The 20,880-nt window shown below is 37.0% G+C and overlaps 1 protein-coding gene and 1 pseudogene across 7 annotated transcripts in view; one reads left to right on the top strand and one right to left on the bottom strand.

Annotated features, from left to right (window-relative positions):
* DNM3 (dynamin 3) overlaps positions 1-20,880 on the bottom strand; it is a 561,021-nt gene that overhangs the window by 131,777 nt on the left and 408,364 nt on the right. The window lies entirely within an intron of this gene.
* Positions 8,400-9,178, top strand: LOC115288069 (annotated as a pseudogene).

The following is a 20,880-nucleotide window of genomic DNA, read 5'->3' as shown; positions in this document are numbered from 1 at the left end:
CTATGGAAACACAGGAGAGCATTAAAGGCGATGAAGTCAATGGGGCAATGTGACACAGGCTGTTTGTATACTTATGCAATAAGTCACATGCTGACACTCCTGATTTTTAACAGAAGGCAGGACAAAGCAGGAGTGTTTATGAAGAAAAGGATAATGAATCACAGAAACATGGCTTCTCTTCCATGGCATGTCAAAGAATGAGTAGTGAACATCTCCCTGAAGGCAGCTGTATTTGCTACCTATTATTATAAAACACTAATGACAACAGGCACCCACACAAGATGGCTATAAATCATGAATTGTGATAAAACTTTAGGAAATTTTGACCCCCGGCAAAGAAAGGAGCCTTTTATGCATCTAAGGAAAGTAGCCTAAGGAGCACTTTTTGCGAACACTTTGCTGTTTTAATTCTATTTTACTTTGAACAGGGTAAAATTTTAAAAAGTATACTTCTGGGTCAAATCAAGGATCCATCACGAATAGTATTTCATATGTGAGAGAGAAGCAGGAAACATCGATAAAGGCAAAGAAGTTTCCTGGCAATCCGTCTCTGAGCTGAGAGATGCTAATTTTTGATACAGTAGTAATTTCATATAGATTGCTTGGGAAGGATCTGTACCACATCTTGAGGTTAATGTAGTCCATTAAAGTATACAATTGACGAAACTGCAATGCACCCTCTATTTTTATCCAAGGGTCCCTCTTTATTCTAGCAGTCTAAAATTTCATGGGGGTAAAATCATAGCTACATTATCTAATGATATTAACACTTTAAAAGCATCTCTCATTTTTTTCAGAATGAAATATCCTAATCCTTTCGTTATGGTCATGCCAGGTAATTCTCTTACTTCATCAATTGTTTTAATTTTCATCTTCAGAATCTGCTCTGGCTATATTATACCTCTTCTTGCAATTGACTGAGGGGTTTTTAAAGTAATGTTCTAGGTGATAAAGCACCATGCATGGTTTTGTATAAAAGCAGGATGTTTTCTATTCTTGATGTGTCCACTTGACCACATCAACACATTGGGTAGATACTTTCAACTACTAGTATACAGAGACCTTGAGATCCTTCTCATTCACTGCACTTAAACAGATTCTGAGTCTTTTTTATATGTTTATTTATTTTTTAGAGACAGAGTGAGCAAGAAAGGGGCAGAATGAAAAGGGGACAGAGGATCCAAAGCAGGCTCCGCACTGACAGCAGCAAATCCTATGCAGGCCTGAACTCATGAACTGTGAGATCACAACCTGAGCTGAAGCCAGAAGTCCAACCAACTGAGCCACCCAGCCACCCCCAGATTCTGAGTCTTAATAGTTTGGACCATTTTCCTCTAAATACATGACACCTTAGGTTTTTCCACATTGCAATTAGTTTGCCATTTTCCTACTTGCTACTAAAAGTCCTGTGAAGTATTCTGAAGATTGTTTTTTCCCTGCCCAAAGGAGACAGACCTGCAAAGTCTGAGTTTTTGTAATGTATTTCAGATTATTTACACAGATGTTAAGACTAGTTTGTGCTAGGAAATCTCATTTATTATACCATTGACAGAAATGCCCATCTCTTTCTACTATTTTGTGAAAATCATGAATGCAGACTAGCTCTGCCTTAGACCCTAGCACATAATAAGTTCTCAATAATGTGGGTATAAGTTGGATAATTTCTACCCTCAACCTACTTTCTTGAAGAGAACATGCTAGCCACATTAAAAACAAAAAAACATCCAATTCCATTAACTTCATAGTAAAACTCTAATAGATATTTGAAAACTTAAATGTGTAGGTATCCACTGATTATTCTTTATTGCCATATATTCAACCTCCCAAAGAGCTCATAGAATAGTAAGAAGGTGCTTTATTCTCAACGAAACTATCTTGTCTTTTGTCTAACTATTAGTTCTCACTTGTTTTATAATTTATATCAGTTTACCTAATGTGAAAAGGAGAATCCTCATTTCTGATTCTGGAATATGTTGATCCTCCAATTCATAAGAAGAATCCCAGAAACAAGTTGAAAGTATCAGTAATAAACAGCGGTATCACATTTGAGACTGTCTTTATAAATAACACAAATTCTCACTCAAGGACAGTGGGGAATGGGATGTTATACTGAGCAACTTAATTTATATATAAATTAGAATGCATGTTGGAATGTACGTACAATTTCTGTGTTTACAACATTTTTATCTATTTATTAATTAAAAAATTTTAATGTTGATTCATTTTTGAGAGTGAGACAAAGTGTGAGTGCAGGAGGGGCAGAGAAAGAGGGAGACATATAATCCAAAGCAGGTTCCAGTCTCCAAGCTGTCAGCACAGACATGGTGCTCGAACCCATGAGCAGTGAGATCAAGACCTGAGCCGAAGTCTGACGCTCAAATGACTGAGCCACTCACATGCCCCTTGTGTTTACAGTATTTTTAAAAATAACAACACAATTTACATACTGTGAATCTTGCCAAACAAATTAAACTCTAATGCTTAATAGTGCACTTCAGACTTCACCCTACTTGGGGAATATTCACAAAATAAGTAATCATAAAAAAGTATAAAGAAACAGTTGTTCATGAAACAGGTTTTATTTGGTTAAGTTGGGACATACCAGAGAGGTCACCCAAGTCAAATTCCCCTCAGCAGGACTTTCCTCTATGACATCATCAGCAGGTAAAATTCATTCCTTTTTGCCTGGATCATCTCCGTTTATTGCCAAGTGTATCAGCATAGTCATGAGTAGTGTCCCTTTTTATTCTTAAAAGTAAATGATAGGTCATGATCACCCTCTCAATACGTTCATATCTAGCTTTTGCTCAAGGTGCTCTAACAATAGAGTGGCTTCGGAACCCGCATGTTGCCCATTCTAATTTTGAAAAAATAGAGTAGAAATATAGAATATATTAAAATAGAAAATATTAAAAAATTCATTCTCATGATGCACTTCTATCTTTTTCTTAGTCCTTTTTACCTATTACTAATTTGATCCTCTGTAAAGATGCTATAGAATGTGAGTCCTTCAACTCCATAAGACAACCTCCATCCTTTCCTTAGACATAAATAGTTCAACATAAAATGGTTCAGTAAGGAAACACTCTTTAAGAAGAAGTGTGTAGGGAAATAAATAATATTGCATAATAAGAGATGATTTTTAGGGAGCTATGTTACAGGTGTTTTCATGGGAGCTCTAAAGAAATAACAGCAGCTGATCATCTCCTTTCTCAGGTCTCTTGTTCAAGTGCACTATCTGGATTTCAATGGGTTGGAAACCAACACTTGTTTTCGTAATGTTATACTAGCCGAGTCACATGGAAGAAAAAAAACCTGCTCTGTAGAGAGAGGCAAAAGAAACCAGCACGGGTAAAGTGGTTTGAAAAGAACTAGAAAGTTGAAATATCAATCACTGCTTCTTTCTCACTTTTTCTCCTCAGCAATTCAGGTATAAGAAGCCATACAAAAAGGGAAGAGATTCAGCACTGCAGTAAAATTCAGATATTTTCCATGTAGCAGAAGAAATTAATTAAAATTAATTAATTACATTGGAAAGGATTAATGATAAAGTAATTTTAGTGACAAATTACATATTATAGGGTCTATATATTCTTGTTTAATAAATACTCATTCAATAATAGTTTCTTTGTTAAAATAGAGATGGAGTTAATTGCCATACATGCGATCTAGATAAGAATTTAACATAATTTTGTATTTTATAGGAAAGGCCGAAATCAGTATCTGGACCCTGGGCACTAATCTGAGATGTGAATGATTCTACCTGTTGGGCTGACACCACTATAGCCGGGTCCACTGTGACTTCTGGCAACAGGGACACAAATGACAGGCCACAGTTGTCTAGGAATGATTACTCACTGCTGGGAAATGTGTTTGGCAAATTCTACCCTACATTTGTAATGGCCAACATCAGAGCAGTCCTTGAGGTCTGAGAACTGCTTGTTACCAGTCTACAAGTACGTAGGTATAAAAACTGACCAAAGCTGTCGGAAACTGACATTGTATGACATCGAAGTCATGATAGACTAGTCTAATGGATAGGGTTTGGACCAGCTTAGGTGGTGTTGAACTCATAAGGTGAGTCACAATGTAGTACAGGTTGTATACTGGTTGTATAAGGGATTGAAAAAAATTTTTAATTTGAAAATTTTTTTTAAAAGTCTTTACCATAACAGTTTGAAAAACAGTGCTTAAGGAGAAAATTCTCTACTTTAAACTTCTGTTTTGCTTTAAGATGAAGGCTATTGACCAAATAACCCTTTACATTTAGTAAAAACCCATCTAACATAGTTCAGGAGTTCCTGGCTTTCATCACTTCCCAAAGCTATCACAGAGAAGGGGAAAGTTGAAGAGATGCATATGATATCTTTCCCCCAACTATTAAAGGGAAGGTCTCCCATTTGAGATTGAGACTCTATATCCTTTCCCTTTTGTTGGTAATAGGGTTACTCTCTTTAGTCTCATCTGCATATCCACACATGCTTTTTGGAAATCAACACATTTCCAAAGTTTTCATCTCCTTTCCAACTCTAAGCTAGTTGACGATTTCTCTTGCTGGCACCCATCTTCAATAGCATCATCAATGAAAAAAGAGTAATAAGAGATAGGGGAAGTAAACAGATGCTCTGGAAATTCCATAACTGTTTTAGATTTTATTGTAGGTGTAATTAGTACGGGACAGAATGCCATGGCTTTGATTGGTAAAATAAATCTATTATGCCCTGAAATGAGTTTCTCTTTCCAGATGTGTTCTGTTTTCATCTTCTACTTTCTTTTTATTTAAAAAAATTTTTAAATGTTTTTTATTTATTTTTGAGAGACAGAGACAGAGCGAGCAGAGGAGGGTCAGAGAGAGAGGGAGACACAGTATCCAAAGCAGCCTCCAGGCTCTGAGCTAGCTGTCAGCACAGAGCCTGATGCGGGGCTCGAACCCACGAACCATGAGATCATGACCTGAGCTGAAGCCGGACCATTAACCGACTGAGCCACCCAGGTGCCCCTTCACCTTCTACTTTAAGACAGTATGTAGGGCACATAAAAATCTAATATGGTAATAGTAGATTCTTGGTTCTTCAAAACCAAGAGATGCAACCAACAGACTTAGTGATGTGATAAGTATCTCCATGATTCCATGAAAATAAACTTTGAACTAATGTCACACCACTAAATCATTAGATTGTGTGTTGCCCAAAAGCTGCAGTTCTCAAATTATTATCTGGGGACTCCTGGGATCCTCAAAACCCTTTCAGGGGGCTTTCAAAGTCAAACTATTTTCATAATAATATTAGTTTATTTGTTTTGCTTTCATTCTGTTATAAGTCTACAGAGGAGCTTTCTAGAAGTTTCATTACATGTAGCTATCATCACTTAAGCAGTTAATGGAAAGTGAGCATGTGCAGTGTCATGTTTCCTGGACTTTTCAAAGGTGGTATGTACATTTTTAGAGTTTAACTCATGTGTTCTTTGTACTTCACCTGTACTCCTAATAGCTATTTTCATTTATACCTGTTATTCATCTCTATAACCTCACCATCATCTAACATATCATTATTTTGAAATCTTAGAGTATACCTCTGCTCATGTGGAGAAAAAGAGATGTATAGGCATACATCTTTGTCTTGTTTTACAATACCTACACTAAAAAAAAGACTTTTTCTAAATTAAAATTTTTTATCTAAAATAGAAAATGCATTTGTAATATGCTTTTCTTATGTTTAAGGATGGCTCATTGGTTTAAAAAAGAGGATATTTGAAAATTAAGTTTCTCAACCTTTATCTGCAATAGCTACATCTAAAGATGTTAAAAAAAGATTAAATTGGCATGTCACAAAGCACTCCGACTTCTGGAAGGAAGGAATCTAATGCAGAAACAGGATAGAGCTATAAATATGAAACAAAAATAGGATGAAAGCTCTTCCTTTCTCTTAGCTTTATTTATGTTTACAATTTACCCTCTTGTCTAATGCAACTGAACACTTTTGAGTAGCATTATAATGCCAGCTAATCACACCATCATTTGAGAATATTCATTGAATACTTAAAGAAAAAGGAATCATATATCTTAAACATAATTATAATGCATTCTTTGAAAGTCAAACACTCTTTGTTAGAGCATTTCAAAATAGAAATGAACAAACCCTTGAAGCATCTTATGGGATAAGTCTTGTATTCCAATGGTTGGAGAAGTGTGCACTGTAGCTAAGAGATAAATAAATACAACATTTTACACTTGGCATTAATGAACACCTGCTGGATAAAAAGTCAGTAAAAATAAATAACTGTTATTTTCTCATGATAGAGCAACTTGTTTAATTAAAGATTTAGTTGCTGACATGAAGCATGAGTTAAAAATCTTGTCTGTGGAATTACATTTTTGCCTTAAAATGGGACAAATCTAAAGAATGACCATACTTGTCTTGGTTATATTTGTTCAGTATCAGTACTAACCAATCCTCAAAGACCTTCACTTAAACGAATGTTTACCAATAAATACAAGTGCTGTTAAAATAGTCAAAGTACAGAATAATTTTTTTTAATTTCACAGTTTGTCTTTTTGTCTTAATTTTTTTATGTTTTATATTTTATTTTTTGAGAGAGAGAGAGAGAGACAGTGAGAGCAGGGCAGGGACATAGAGAGAGGGAGAGACAAAATCTAAAGACAGACTCCAGGCTCTGCATTAGCTATAAACATGGAGCCTGATGCAGGGCTTGAACACACAAACCATGAGATCATGACCTGAGCCACCCAGGTGCCCCTAATTTCACAGTTTATCTTGCAGCAAATGTGTTAACATTTGCACTGACGGTGCAGGAGCAAAAGTGGGTGCCTTATCATCAGTCAAGGCCATGTCATAAAGCTGGGTTGATAGTCATTGTATTCTTCATTGCCTTGTACTCAGTTTTTCGAAAAGCCACTTTCACTTGAGGATATCGTGATGAAGCAGTAAAAATAATGTTATTAAACCTATAGGCTCAGTACACACATCTTTTGAATGTTCTGTGTCATGAAATGGTAAGTACACATATGTACTTGTGCTGCCTACCGAGGTGACTGTCCTGATAGAAGTCACTTGTGCAATACAACTGCAAGCTGGGTTCGCTTTTTTATATGGAATGCTATACTTACTTGAAAGTCTGACTGATAGTCAATCTATGTTTATGAAAATCTGAGTTTTGGGCAGAAATTTTCTCAAAAATGGACAATACGTGCCTTTAAGTTAAAGGAAGACAACTGACAGTGTTTACAACTGATGATCAAATTTGAACTTAGAATTCTGGAAAATTTGTATCTCCCACCATGGGTTAGAAAGCTTCCCCCTTTCTGATGAGATTGGTAGTAATATTAGGCATGTGATTTATAAATAGTATATAATAAAGCATGTATACAAGATCTAATGTAAATCGGTGAACCAATATTTCCAAATGACAAATGCATGATGCTATAAAATCACTCATAAGTAAAAGATCCTGTTAAATTGCCTGACAGGGGCACCTGGGTGGCTTGGTTGGTCGAGCATCTGACTTTTGATTTCTGCTCAGGTCACGATCTCATGGTTCATGAGATTGAGCCCACACTGGACTCCACACTGATAGCATGGAGCCTGCATAGGATTCTCTCGCCCTCTCTCTGCTCCTCCTCCCCACTCCTCTCTCAAAATAAATAAACTTTAAAAAAAAATACAAAAAATGCCTGGAAGACCAATGGATTAATGCAGCAGAATACGAAAAGTTAATTGATATGATTTCGAATGCCATATTGCAATGAACTATTTGGAAACTATCACTTGTCGAGTTTTGGTGAGGTATCAAAGAAGAAAATCTATAATTATCTGAAAGGACTATTAAAATACTCTTTCCGTTCTCACTACATATCGGTGTGAGACCAGATTTTCTTCAAAAACTTCAACCAAAACAACATATTGCAACAGATTAAAAGCAGAAGCAGATATGAGAAACCAGCTGTCTTCCATTAAGCCACACATTAAAGAGTTCTGCAAAGTTGTAAAAAAAAAAAAGCCACATTTCTCATTGATATTTTAAAATATATTTTTTCCATAGAAGCATACTATTTATGTTAACATGAAATAGATTTACTGCTATTATTTTAAATGATTTAATAAATGAATATTTTTAAAAAATTTCTCATTTTAAATTTCTGACAATAGATATAATTGGCAGTATGCTAATAAATGCTTAACAACTAGCTATCCAGGAAAAAAAAAAAGCCATGGTTTGTAGAATTTGTCAATTTCCATGGAATAAATATCTCTCATAGCCAATTTCAAGCAACAATGTGGAGCCAACTAGCTCATAGAATTTCTGATATATTCCACACAATCCACATAAACCAAAGCTCTTTAAAGATTTCAACAACTTTTCCTCTTTTTCCGGCTGGAACCATGGAGGGTGTTGAAGAGAAGAAAAAGAAGGTTCCAGCTGTGCCAGAAACCCTTAAGAAAAAGTGAAGGAATTATGCAGAATTGAAGATCAAGTGTCTGAGAAAGAAGTTCGCCCAAAAGATGCTTCGAAAGGCAAGAAGGAAGCTTATTTATGAGAAGGCTAAGCATTACCACAAGGAATACAGGCAGATGTGCAGAACTGAGATTCGAATGGCTCAGATGGCAAGAAAAGCTGGCAACTTCTATGTGCCCACGGAGCCCAAACTGGCATTTGTCACCAGGATCAGAGGTATCAATGGTGTGAGCCCAAAGGTGCGGAAGGTGCTGTAGCTCCTTCGCCTTTGCCAGATCTTCAACGGCACCTTTGTTAAGCTCAACAAGGCTTCAGTTAACATGCTAAGGATTGTGGAACCATATATAGCTTGGGGATACCCAAACCTGAAGTCAGTGAATTTACAAGCCTGGTTATGGCAAAATCAACAAGAAGCGGACTGTGTTGACAGATAACACATTGATTGCTTGATCTCTTGGTAAATACGGCATCATCTGCATGGAGGACCTGATTCATGAGATCTACACTGTTGGAAAACATTTCAAAGAAGCAAACAACTTTTTATAGCCCTTCAAGTTATCTTTTCCAGGAGGGAGAAGGTGGAGATGCTGGCAACAGCGAAGACCAGATCAATAGGCTTATTAGAAGAATGAACTAAGGTATCTACCATGATTATTTTTGTAATCTGGTCAGTTAATAAATGACTACTTTCAAATTAAAAAAAAAAAAAGATTTCAACAACTTTTAAGAGTAGAAAGGGGTCCTCAAACCAAAAATGGTGAGAGCCACTGGTATGGATCTTTATGTGGCCAATTTATTTTGAAATTCACAATATAACCATCAAAACACAGAAATATTTTGACTATCTTACTGCGCTGATAGAATAGCCGAAGTTGTCAGCATTTGTCAATTTTCAAAGCAAAATCATTCTATGATATTAAAGCAAGTGCAGTCTCATGTCTAGTAGAACTCATGCTTTGGCCTGTAGGAGATTTATAGGTATGGAAACAGGTACGGGTGTAACAAACATGATGACGACAAAGGTAGATACTGTGTTTGAGCAGTCCAAACCACTCTCTGCAAACGCATTTTTTTGAGACTGTTCCTTTTTATGAACAGTATTTTCCTCAGTTTCTAAGAAATAAACATAGGCAGTTTCAAAATTAGAAAACGAAAAGAAAAGGAAAAAACTCGTTCCAGTTAGGCTCTGCAAATATTTTCTTTATGAAACCATGCATCTGCTCGGAGTTAGTTGCAGAGTGTGACTAACATTTTCTACCAAACTTGCGCCATGTCAGTTCCCTTTACTAATGCTGCATGTGTTAATTAAAATTAATTACACATGCCAGTAAATAGTTTCCCTCTGAATGCAGCAAAGAGAAGCAGAATAATATAATTCATAACTTATATGCAGGGTATATAATTAAAACCTTCATAATATTTTCTCTCAGCAGGTACAGCCACTAAGGACATTCTTTATGGGTAAGTTGGTTGCAGAGTAAATCAACTAAGGAAAAATAAAAATATATCACACATGCAACATTGGGTCCCCCAATGACTCCTGATTTGTAAATTGATACCATAAAAAGCCAGGCTTGTAATTAATATTCTTGAGTGCATGATTTGAGGGAGTTCCGTGGTCTTCACAAAGCTTTATATATCTCTGTGTTACTTTGATTTAAAGGCTTTTGTTTTTCAAACTCAAGAACTCCAAGGCAAGGTGTTACTGCTTTAGTAATAAATCAGGATAGTACATGGTAGGTAACACTGGTAATAATGGAAAACACTGTGTCTGCCAGAGCACCATGGATAGATGGTTCAGTATAACTGGATTTAAACAGCACCAGAGTTGACTAGTAACCCTCTTTGGACTTATTTCTATTTATTCTCCTATTTCATGTAGGGTTTTTTGTGTCAATGTGCAGACTGTTTTACAATATTTTACAAGTCATTTCTAAAATCCCGATTATTCCAAAATGCCCACACATTTTTTTGTTGTTGTTGTTTTTGTTCTTAGGAGGCCTTTAAGACTGCCAAGTGAAATTTAGGTGTTTAGAAATTTCCCTCAGGCTAGACCCAGAGAGGGAACTTCTCACACCCCTGCTTATTCATTTCCTAAGAGCTCTTTTCAGCAGGTTGCTGACTGAAAGCCCTGCAGCCTTGGCCCTCTCCCTGGGGGCTTCGGGGGGGGGGGGGGGGTTGTCACAGAATCACCACCGTGCAGTTCAGCCACAGCACACAACTCACAAATAACAAGACTATAAACTCATTCTGTAAAATAAAAGCTCGAGATGAGCCGGTCAATATCTTCAATATGGTGATTTAAAATGAATAATTAGTTTTCCCAAAAAAAAGGTAATTTTTAAGCCCAAACTAGCAATACAATCTTATTTATAAACAGTCACATGTTTAAAGATAATGGATCACTCGTACCAGTCTCTTTTAAGAATGATCTGTCAGACTTTCTCTTGCAACTTAAACACTGCAGCTTCTCATTTAAAAACTGTATCACAGAACAGAGCACATATTTTTCTGTAGCATGTTTGCAACCAGTGATTGCTCCCTATCATTAATGAACACAGCTGGGGCCATTTTATGGTCCCCAAATGGAGGCTGTCCCAAGCCACAGTGTTTGTCTGAGGGGGTGGTGGGGGGAGGGGATTGCCCATCAGCAAATAGTCCTTCCAGGAAGTAGGTGGGGAGCAGGCAATGTATTTGTTCTGAAATCCTAGAAGAAAAGTAAACTTGCTGTGAAGGACATAATTTCTTTTTGTTCTTGAAATTTACACAGCCGCTATTGGGCTCATTCATCAAGAGTGCCCTTGGACACAAACCTCCAGAACATGAATGCCTCAAACACTGAGCAAAATCCCTGCTGGCGCTACTAATGGCTTAAAATACAACCCCAGTTTAAATCCTTGGGAAGAAAGGAACTGAATGGAAGTTGCTCATTCTATCCTATCAGTCCCTTTGTTTGAAATACTCAAAGGGAGCACCAAGTCTTATTCCCCTGGAAAAATGGATATGGATTACACACAGGTGTTTTAAGCATGAAGAATTTCCCCAAAGCCTTTTAATGACATTTGAAAAAGCTGAAAAGCACCAACTTGTTATTTTTCTCTCTCAGAAAAGGCAAAAACAGTCATCCAAGTAGGGCATCATACTTCTATTTCACTTCAGAGTTTAATTTGAAAACCAATAAGAGAAGAATTTAAATTGATTGCTTCAAGCCACAGACATTTCATACCCAAGCAATTATGTTGGCTTTCATGAGAATTTATCTTAGCTGTGAAATCAATTGTCACAGACTTAGTTCACAAAAATACTATGAAATCATATTTGATTTCTGTCTTGGTGTAGTGGGTGAATCAAATCAAATGGGCAGACAACTTTAGTTCTCTAATCCAACTCTCCCCAGACTCCTCCTTTGAAAACATTTTCGCCCCTCCCCTCTGGTGTACCTAGGACTTCCTAACAATGCTATTTCACAACCAGAGAGACACTCAAAAAGGGCAAAGAAGAGGTAGCGAGAACTGGGAAACTGTTGTAATATGCAGGATCAGACGCATATGACAATGAATGTCTTTGCTGTGAGAGACTGGAACAGAAGAAGAGAGCAGACACAAAAACAGAGTTCTCTGATTTAAAGATTTGTATTTAATGACTTTCAAGATATAAAGTTTCCTTGTATTGACTTGCTAAACACGTATTTCTATTCAACTCCTTGACAAGGAGAGTGTAGAGTTTACCTTTCTAGATTCATAGTGGGAAATAAACATTACTGTCATATTGTGAACTTGGAATCTGTAACTCTGCAAAAGTCCTCCAATCTCTGTCTGACCCATGTGAACATAATAGTTCTAGCAGAACCAAGAAGGACCAAAAACCTATCAATAGAAAACTAAATTCCTGTTTTCTGGCTCTCTACCTCCTTTACCTTCCAAAGTTCTATATATAACAGAAAACCTTAAATTTTTTAAGACTTTGCTTGAGCTAAAGAAGTGAAGATTTAGAAGGCCAAATATATATATCTACAAAACATCTTCGAATAATAAAGGTAACATGGGAAACAAAGAATTTACAATAAAACATGTATTCTCTATATTTTTTTCTTACAGTACAAAGACATGGAATGTTGCTCTACTAATTTCAAACAAAACTTATACAGTTTGCATAAAACTGCAAATACTCAGGCTTTTTGTTTTGAGAGAAAGAAAGGGAGAGGGAGAGGGGGAGAGAGAGAGAGAAAAAAAGAGAGAGAGAGAGAGAGAGAGAGAGAGAAAGAGAGAGAGAATCCCAAGCAGCAGGCTCCATGCTGACAGTGTGGAGCCTGACATGGCACAAGGGTGAGATCATGACCTGAGCGGAAATCAAGAGTCAGAAACCTAACGAACTGAGCCACCCAGACACCCCTGGTTCTTACCTTTTAAATGAAAGATTTGTTTTGTGTTGATTTTCTCTAGGAGTTTTCCTTTCCGTTTCCATTTCCAGCCCACCCAGATCTGACGTGCTAGGCTTCTAAAGCTTACCTACAGAATACTTTTTACTGGCAATTGGTGTTATTAATATCTTCTCCATATTACAGAGAAGAAAAGCTTAATAACCACACATTTATTTATTCACTCATGTTATTCAGCTCCCATAGTCACCAGGTACCTTGCTAGGCCCTGGGGATAAAGCTACGAACAAGGCAAAGTGCATCACTCCCGCATAGAAAGCAGTTGAGCAGTGGACACAAGTATCAGTCACATGATTATATTTAAATTAATTTACTTATTTGTCAGTATGCTAAAACTAGAAAGGAGTACAAGGTGTTAAAATGTTGACTTAGCACAGTCCATTACTTAGCCGCATTATTTAAGTGTTCTCATAGCAGTATCACTGACATCTGATTAATACCAGTTCGCTTTAAGTACATCAGACTTCAGTTAGTCTCAAATCTAGAGGCTTTTTTTTTTTTGATACTAAGAACAGAGTATGGGGAAAATCACACATTTATATCCTACCTGAAGTTACAGAGAGAATACAATCAACTGGATAAGATAATTGAAAGTGATAAAGAGATTTTACTATCAAACTGATTTTTTAAAAATCGACCAGGTACTCATAGTTGGAGGGTATTACCAACACACCTGCGCACAAAGATGACCCACCCCCACTCCATGGGGAAAGGTAGGATAACACACATTTTGTTACCCAGCTTGGACTGGCAGACTGGTTACTAACTGACTGAATCTTCCTCTGAAAAAGAATAATTTTCTTAAATCAGAGTACTGAGAAAATAAACAATTTTCCCTTAGTATTCTATAAGGCAAGAAGAAATGCCCGAAACCTTCTTTTGACAACTGTGGGGTAAAAATGAAATAAAGTAACTTCTTTAGGTGTTGGGTTTATGTCCCAAAGACGAGGTTCATTGCATTGTATTCCTTATACAATATTTCATTTCCTATTATGAAAGACTACATGTTTAGACTCTACTGAATTTCCAATAAATTTGAGCCTCTGCCATCCTTATTTACAGAAGAGTAACTGCTTCCCTTTTAATATAGGTTTGACACTGCGCCACAGCCAAGTGAGATATAACCTCTCCGACAAGGCATTGTGTGCCACCTTTTGCCCAGCATATTTGTTTAATTAAGTACTTTTTCAAACAACTTCAACTCCAAGCAGGTCTTAATATAGAAACACAGCCATAAAGGTATATAAATGGAAAACCTGACTCCAATTCCTGTCCAGCTAACAAGTGGAAAAATATACCACTCCACAATGAGAATAAAGAGCCATTCTTTACAGAATGCCTAAAGTGCATACGCTGGCTATAGTGCGGCATTATTTGACATTTATTGAGTGTTGGCAATGTGCTGAGGACTAAGTGGAGTAGTGAGACATCCTAAAATCACTTTCTGTAGGAAAAGAGGGGGAGGGAGGTGAACTGAAACACTTGGCTATGTTGATAAACCATATCCTGAATTGAAGCTACAAAGCAGCGTTAAGAAAAAAAAAGCCTTATTTTAAAAGAAAACAGAACTGGACAACCCCAAGGGGTACTCAGAAAATACCATGTGGCTGCCCTGTGAATCCCCTGGACAGACACAGATCTCGGCCGCTTACCAGAGCTGACATACCTTGGACCAAATGGGCCTTAGCATGACCTTCCCAGTGAAGGCCTGTCTGGGGAGAGCAGAGAGCAGCACAGTGAAGCCATTATCTAGACCCGCGTCTACCAGAGAAAACATGGCATTTCTAACAAAATCAAATGGAACACAAACTTGGGGGAACATTCCAATCTTAGTTTAGATCCTGCCACAAAGAAGTTTAGGAATCTCATGACTTAGATTTCAAAATGACTTGGTGATGTGATGGATGTGAGAACAAAGTATTGCAATTTGTCAGTCTTCCCAGGTGTCTGGGATACGTACTTTGAAAGCCCCTGAGGAGGGCCGGGGGTGCCTAGTCATTCCTGGAGTTTTGGGAGGCTAAACTAGGATAGGTGTGAAACTCACTCTCCTGAAGTGCTGAAGTCACTGCAACTAGTAACAATTCCTTCCATTTATAAAAATCTAAGCACTAAAACACTGTTTAGAATGGCTCAAAAATCTGGCCACCAGACTCATAAAGATCATATTAATTCACCAGGACACTAAAGGCTTTTTAAAGAAGGATGTTAAATGTATCAATTCTTACACACCTGATGATTGGGAATTATAGAATAACTGTTTTAAAACTTTATAGTGGAAAATTGAAATAGCAACTGAATGAGCTCTTAGGAATAATGTGGTGGTACAAGTAGCAATGACTAGCATAGTTTTTTAAGAACTGTAGCAAGGGTACTGGTCAGGTCTATGTTGGGCTTTGCAAATGAAACTAAAAGCATTCCATGGAAATTTGTAAGACCTAAGAACAAACTGAAATACCTCCACAAGAAATTAAAAATCTCTTCGTCGCTGCTCTTTTGGGAACGATTCCAATTAAAACATTAGGTGGAATTCCTAGTCCACGGTTAAAATCACACTGTGGTATCAGAAAGAGCCCTGGATCAGGAGACATCTGGCCTGGGTTCCAGTTCTGTCTCTGTCGCTAACTGTGACATGCTTCTGCTTCTGTGACATGGAGAAGGCATTTAACTGTTACAGGTATCAACTCTGTAACTTGTGAGATGAGGACACACAAGATTATCTCTGAGGTCTCAGAGAAGCCTAGAAATCTGTGACATTTTATCATCACACTGGTGACAATCCCAGTGTTCACACAGGAGCTCTCAGCGCCACGCCAATGCATCTCCCGTGGGTCTGCTGAATGGCTAAATAAATTAATCCAAAACGTTGCAGTGGAAGACAGAGATGCAGCATACAAATCAACAGAAGCATTTACAAAAGCTCTTCTAAAATCTCTTGCACATCTCCTCTGAAATGGATTAATAACTAAAAGCAGAACAGAACTTTCCTTTTAAGAGCATGTTACAGAAGAAAAAAAGAAAACAAGAATGTAACCTCAGAATCACCACAAGTGGTGAAACGAATATTGTTTAAATATAGCTGATAGAATTATGCTACACATATGGGCTTTTGAGAGACGCGGGATTTTCCCTCTACATAAAGTATTACAATATATAAACTTATGTGGGAAAGTCCAGTTCAATAAATTCCAAGTGGGGTGGGGGGAAAGAATGTTTCTATTTTTAAAATTAGGGCTCATCTTGCCTTTGAAATTATCTTCTCATCCAGAACAGTCTGGCAACAGATTAAGCAACATCTCCCAATCATTTGCTTTGACTAATACTATTTCTTCTTTGGGACACTCTTTTCTATTTCCTCTCCATCAATTCATGCCAAGACCCAATAGGAGTTACCTGCGATGCCCTAACTACTGCTTGTGGGACTCAAGTACTAGAATGAAATATGCTGTCAGAGATCTGGTTAAATGTTGCCTCCCACACTATAACCCATTTGTTCCATGTACAATATTCTCTCGACTAGGCTACCTTCCTCCTCCCCCTTTTTTTAACCTCTTCATTGATTCCTAAATTTTCTGTCTTAAGACTAGTGAAAAACGAGGGGCACCTGGGTGGCTCAGTTGGTTAAGCATCTGACTTCAGCTCAAGTCATGATCTCATGGTTCATGGGTTCAAGCCCTGTGTCGGGCTCTGTGCTGCCAGCCCAGAGCTTGGACCCTGCTTTGGATTCTGTGTCTTCCTCTCTCTCTGACCCTCATCCACTTGTGCTCTGTCTCTGTCTTTTAAAAACAAATAAAGGGGCGCCTGGGTGGCTCAGTTGGTTAAATCTCCAACTTCGGCTCAGGTCAGATCTCACATTCATGGGTTTGAGCTCCGCGTCAGGCTCTGTGCTGACAGCTAGCTCAGAGCCTGGAGCCTGCTTGCGGTTCTGTGTCTCCTTCTCTCTCTGACCCTCCCCTTCTCATGCTCTGTCTCTCTCTGCATCAAAAATAAATAAAACATTAAAAAAATTTAAAAACAAATAAACATTATAAAAAAGGTCAGTGAAAAATGAATGTTGTATGACACTCGTTGGTGATTATAAGCATCATGCAAAACAAGGTCTATCTTGTATTTCATTTAAAATAACAATACTGACATGTACAGCTGACAATGCAGAAATGCCTAATAAATACTTTGGAGTGAATAACAGAAATTTTTTATTGAGAGAATAAACAGGAGAACAGGAGAATAATAGCTCCTTTTCTCTTTTTGGTTTATAAAAACATTCATGTTTGTCAACACAGAGAACTCCCAGGCTGTCCTTCCACGTTCACTTTTATCAGAATCTTTATTTCTTGGGGGAGTCAGAAACATAGCTTTGTGCTTCAGTGGTAATGAAAGGGCATGCCATTTTAACCAAAATGGCAGAATAAAAAATTTACAAACTCTTTTCTACAAGAAATCTAATATTGCTGAAAAACATTATTTTAAGTGCCTAACCTATTTCTGAAATGAAGGAAATCCTTGGGAGGAAACAAACAAAGACTGTCACTTTTGACACTAGGTAGTCTTATTTTCAGTAACACAAGGCTTGGATTGCGGTAGCCCAAAAGAATGGGAAACAAGATCTTGGGACTTATGTGACAGCCAGTACTCCCCAAAGGCCATGTCCTCAGAAAAAGAATGGACTGAGAAAAAAAAAAAATCTGTCCACATGCAAAGATGACAGACAAGTTTGTTTTGGCCTGGTCACAGATGAAGAGGGTATCAGTGAACTGGAAGATAGCACTAAAGAAATGACCCAAAATCAGGTACAAAGAGACATATAAAGAACAGGATAAAGTGGTTAAGTATATGTCTAATAGGTTTTCTTGGAAAAACAAAAAGGAACAGAGGAGAGACAAAAGATAATGACATACAGTTTTACAAACTTTTGAAAATTATGAATCCTCAGGTTTGGGAAACACAACGAATACCAAGCAGAAGATATAAAGCAAAACACATATAAACACATACTGAAATTTCACTGTACCAAAGGCAAAAGGGATACTGAAATCAACCAGTGAGCAAATACAGATTAACTATAAAAAGGAGCAACAATTAGATGATTTCTTAAAAGTTGAAGCCAGAATATAGGGGAAAAATGACTTCAAAGTTACGAGATAAAAGAACCATCAATATACAATTTAACATCCAACAGAAGTATTATTCAAAAATGGGAGCAAAATAAAATCATTTTCAGGGGTCGCCTGGGTGGCTCAGTTAGGTAAGTGTCCAACTTCAGCTCAGGTCATGATCTCACGGTTTGTGGGTTCGAGCCCCGTGTTAGGCTCTGTGCTGACAGCTAGCTCAGAGACTGGAGCCTGTCTTTGGATTCTGTGTCTCCCTTTCTCTCTGTCCCTCCCCTGCTGACGCTGTCTCTCTCTCTCTCTCTCTCTCTCTCTCTCTTAAAATTAAAAAAAAATTCACATTTTCAGGAAAATAAACACCTAACTGAGAGTTACAAGCGAGTTATACTCACTGAAGGGATTTCTAAGGGGTCTACTTTTTTTCAAAAAAATTTTTACATATATTTGAGAGAGAGAGAGACAGAGACAGAGAAAGAGAGAGACAGAGCACAAGCAGGGGAGGTGCAGAGAGAAAGAGATACACAGAATTCGAAGCAGGCTCCAGGTTCTGAGCTGTCAGCACAGAGCCTGACATGGAGCTTGAACTCACGAAGTGTGAGATCATGACCTGAGCCAAAGTCAGACACCCAACCAATTGAGCCACCCAGGCACCCCTAAAGTGTCTTCTTTACTGTGAAGGAGAATGAACCAAAATCAAACACTAGGATGCAAGACGAAAAGTGAACAAAGACGTTGAAAATCATGATAATAAATCTAAACAAACATTTCCTATGTGAACCAATTAGAAAAAGGTGGTAAGAAAGTAAGATGGAACTCAAATACTGGGTAACAAGAATGTGGAAATCAGGAGAGTTAATGGACTTAAAGAGTTTCAAGGTCATTTTGGAAAAAGAGTAGAAAAGACTAACTTCAAACTTTAAATAAAAATGAGGTATCAACAAAGAATTAAAATAAAGAGTGTAACTACTAAAGTATGTAAGGAGAAAAATAAATTAACCTGAATTTAAAGAAAAAGAAGTCAGGGGGCACTTGGGTGGTTTAGTCGGCTAAGTGTCTAACTCTTGATTTTGGTTCAGGTCATGATCTCATGGTTTGTGAGATCCAGCCCTGTGTCAGGCTCTGCACTGACAGCATTAGAGCCTGCTTGGGATTCTCTCTCTCTTGCTCTCTCTCTGCTCCTCCCCTGCTCACTCACAGACACATGTTCTCTCTCTCTCTCTCAAAATAAATAATCTTTAAAAAAAAAAGTCAGGAAAAAGTGGGGAGGGTGGACAACAAGTATAGAAAAGGTAGGATAAGAGAAATACTAAAATACGATGTTCAAATAAATTCAATGTATCAGTTATAAAGATATAAATGGACTAAATTCACTAGTTAAAAGAAAAAGATCTTACATGAGATTATAAACAAACAAATACAGATACATATAGTATAAGAGAAAGACTTTATAAAAATACAAAATGGTTGATGGCAAAAAGGTAAAAAATGTAAACCAAGCTGGGATGCCTGGATGGCTCAGTCAGTTAAACATCTGATCATGTCATGACCTCATGGTTTTTAAGTTCAAGCTCTGCAATGCAGAGCCCACTTGGGATCCTCTGTCTCTACTTGCTCTCTTGCATGCTCTCTCTCTCTCTCAAAAATGGGTAAATGTTTTTTTTGTTAAAGGATAAACCAAGCAAATATTAACTAAAAGGCAGGTAACATAGTTATATTAAGAGTAGACAAAATAAATGTTAAGGGAAACAGCACTGTTAGAAATAAAGAGGGTTGCCACAAAATCATATATAGTTTACATATAAAGAGAGAGAAAGAGACATCAGGAAGATAACACAATTCTAAACTTGGAAGAATCAATAACATAGATCGGCTTCAAAATATATAAAGCAAAAATTGACAGACTTACTAAAATAATCAAGCTCATAATCACAAAGTGAGATTTTTAATATCCTTGTGATTAAGTGAGATTATGGCTTTTATCTGTCTCCCTGCCAAAACCTCTCTCTGGAATGTAATCTACATTGTATCATCTTTTTTGTCAATTTATTTGCAGTGTATTTTAAGTACATAGAACAGTGCCTGGCACATAATGGCTGCCTAAGATAAACTTGCTGAGTGTTTGAATTAATTAATATGAAAAAAGACAACTATAGAAATTGAATAATACGATTAACAAGTGTAATCCAATGGACACTCGTGGAACCCTACACTCCCAAATCAATACACTCTTCTCAAGCACACATGGACTATTTGTGAAAATTCACCATGTGCTAAACTGTATTCTTTGGCCACAACACAACTGATTTAGAAATCAACAACAACAGCAAACCAGTAAAAGTCCCTGTACTATAAAATGTAAACACACTTCTAAATGATTCAGAGAAGAAATCATAAAGAAGAAACAGAAGATTGAAGAAAACAGAACTTAATGATAATAAAAAATATTATACCTCAAAATTTGTGGTAATTAGCCAAAGAGTACCTAGAGGAAAATCTGTAGATTTCTTTACATATGTAAGAAAAAGAAAGGATAAAAATTGATGAGCTACACATGTACAATAAGAAGTTAGGAAAAAAATACTACAAAATAAACACAACTACAAGGAAGAAAATATTGAAGAAAGGAACAGAGATTATAGAAATAGAAAAAATATACATAATAAAAGATTAAAAATGTTAAAAGCTGCTTCTTTGAAAAGAGATACAAGTCTGGTGAGAATGATTATATTAAAAAAGACAATATTAGAAATAAAAAGGGGTCAAGTTTCAGATACAGTAGAACCTTAAGAAATACTTGATGCTAATAGACTTAAAAATTAAGAGAATGGATTATTTCCTAGGAAAAATGTCCTAGGAAACAATTTG

This window comes from Suricata suricatta, chromosome 3 (genome assembly GCF_006229205.1).
Source record: "Suricata suricatta isolate VVHF042 chromosome 3, meerkat_22Aug2017_6uvM2_HiC, whole genome shotgun sequence".
Lineage (NCBI taxonomy): Eukaryota > Metazoa > Chordata > Mammalia > Carnivora > Herpestidae > Suricata > Suricata suricatta.
The sequence above is the reverse complement of the archived record's forward strand: the minus strand, read 5'-3'. Positions and strand labels throughout refer to the sequence as shown.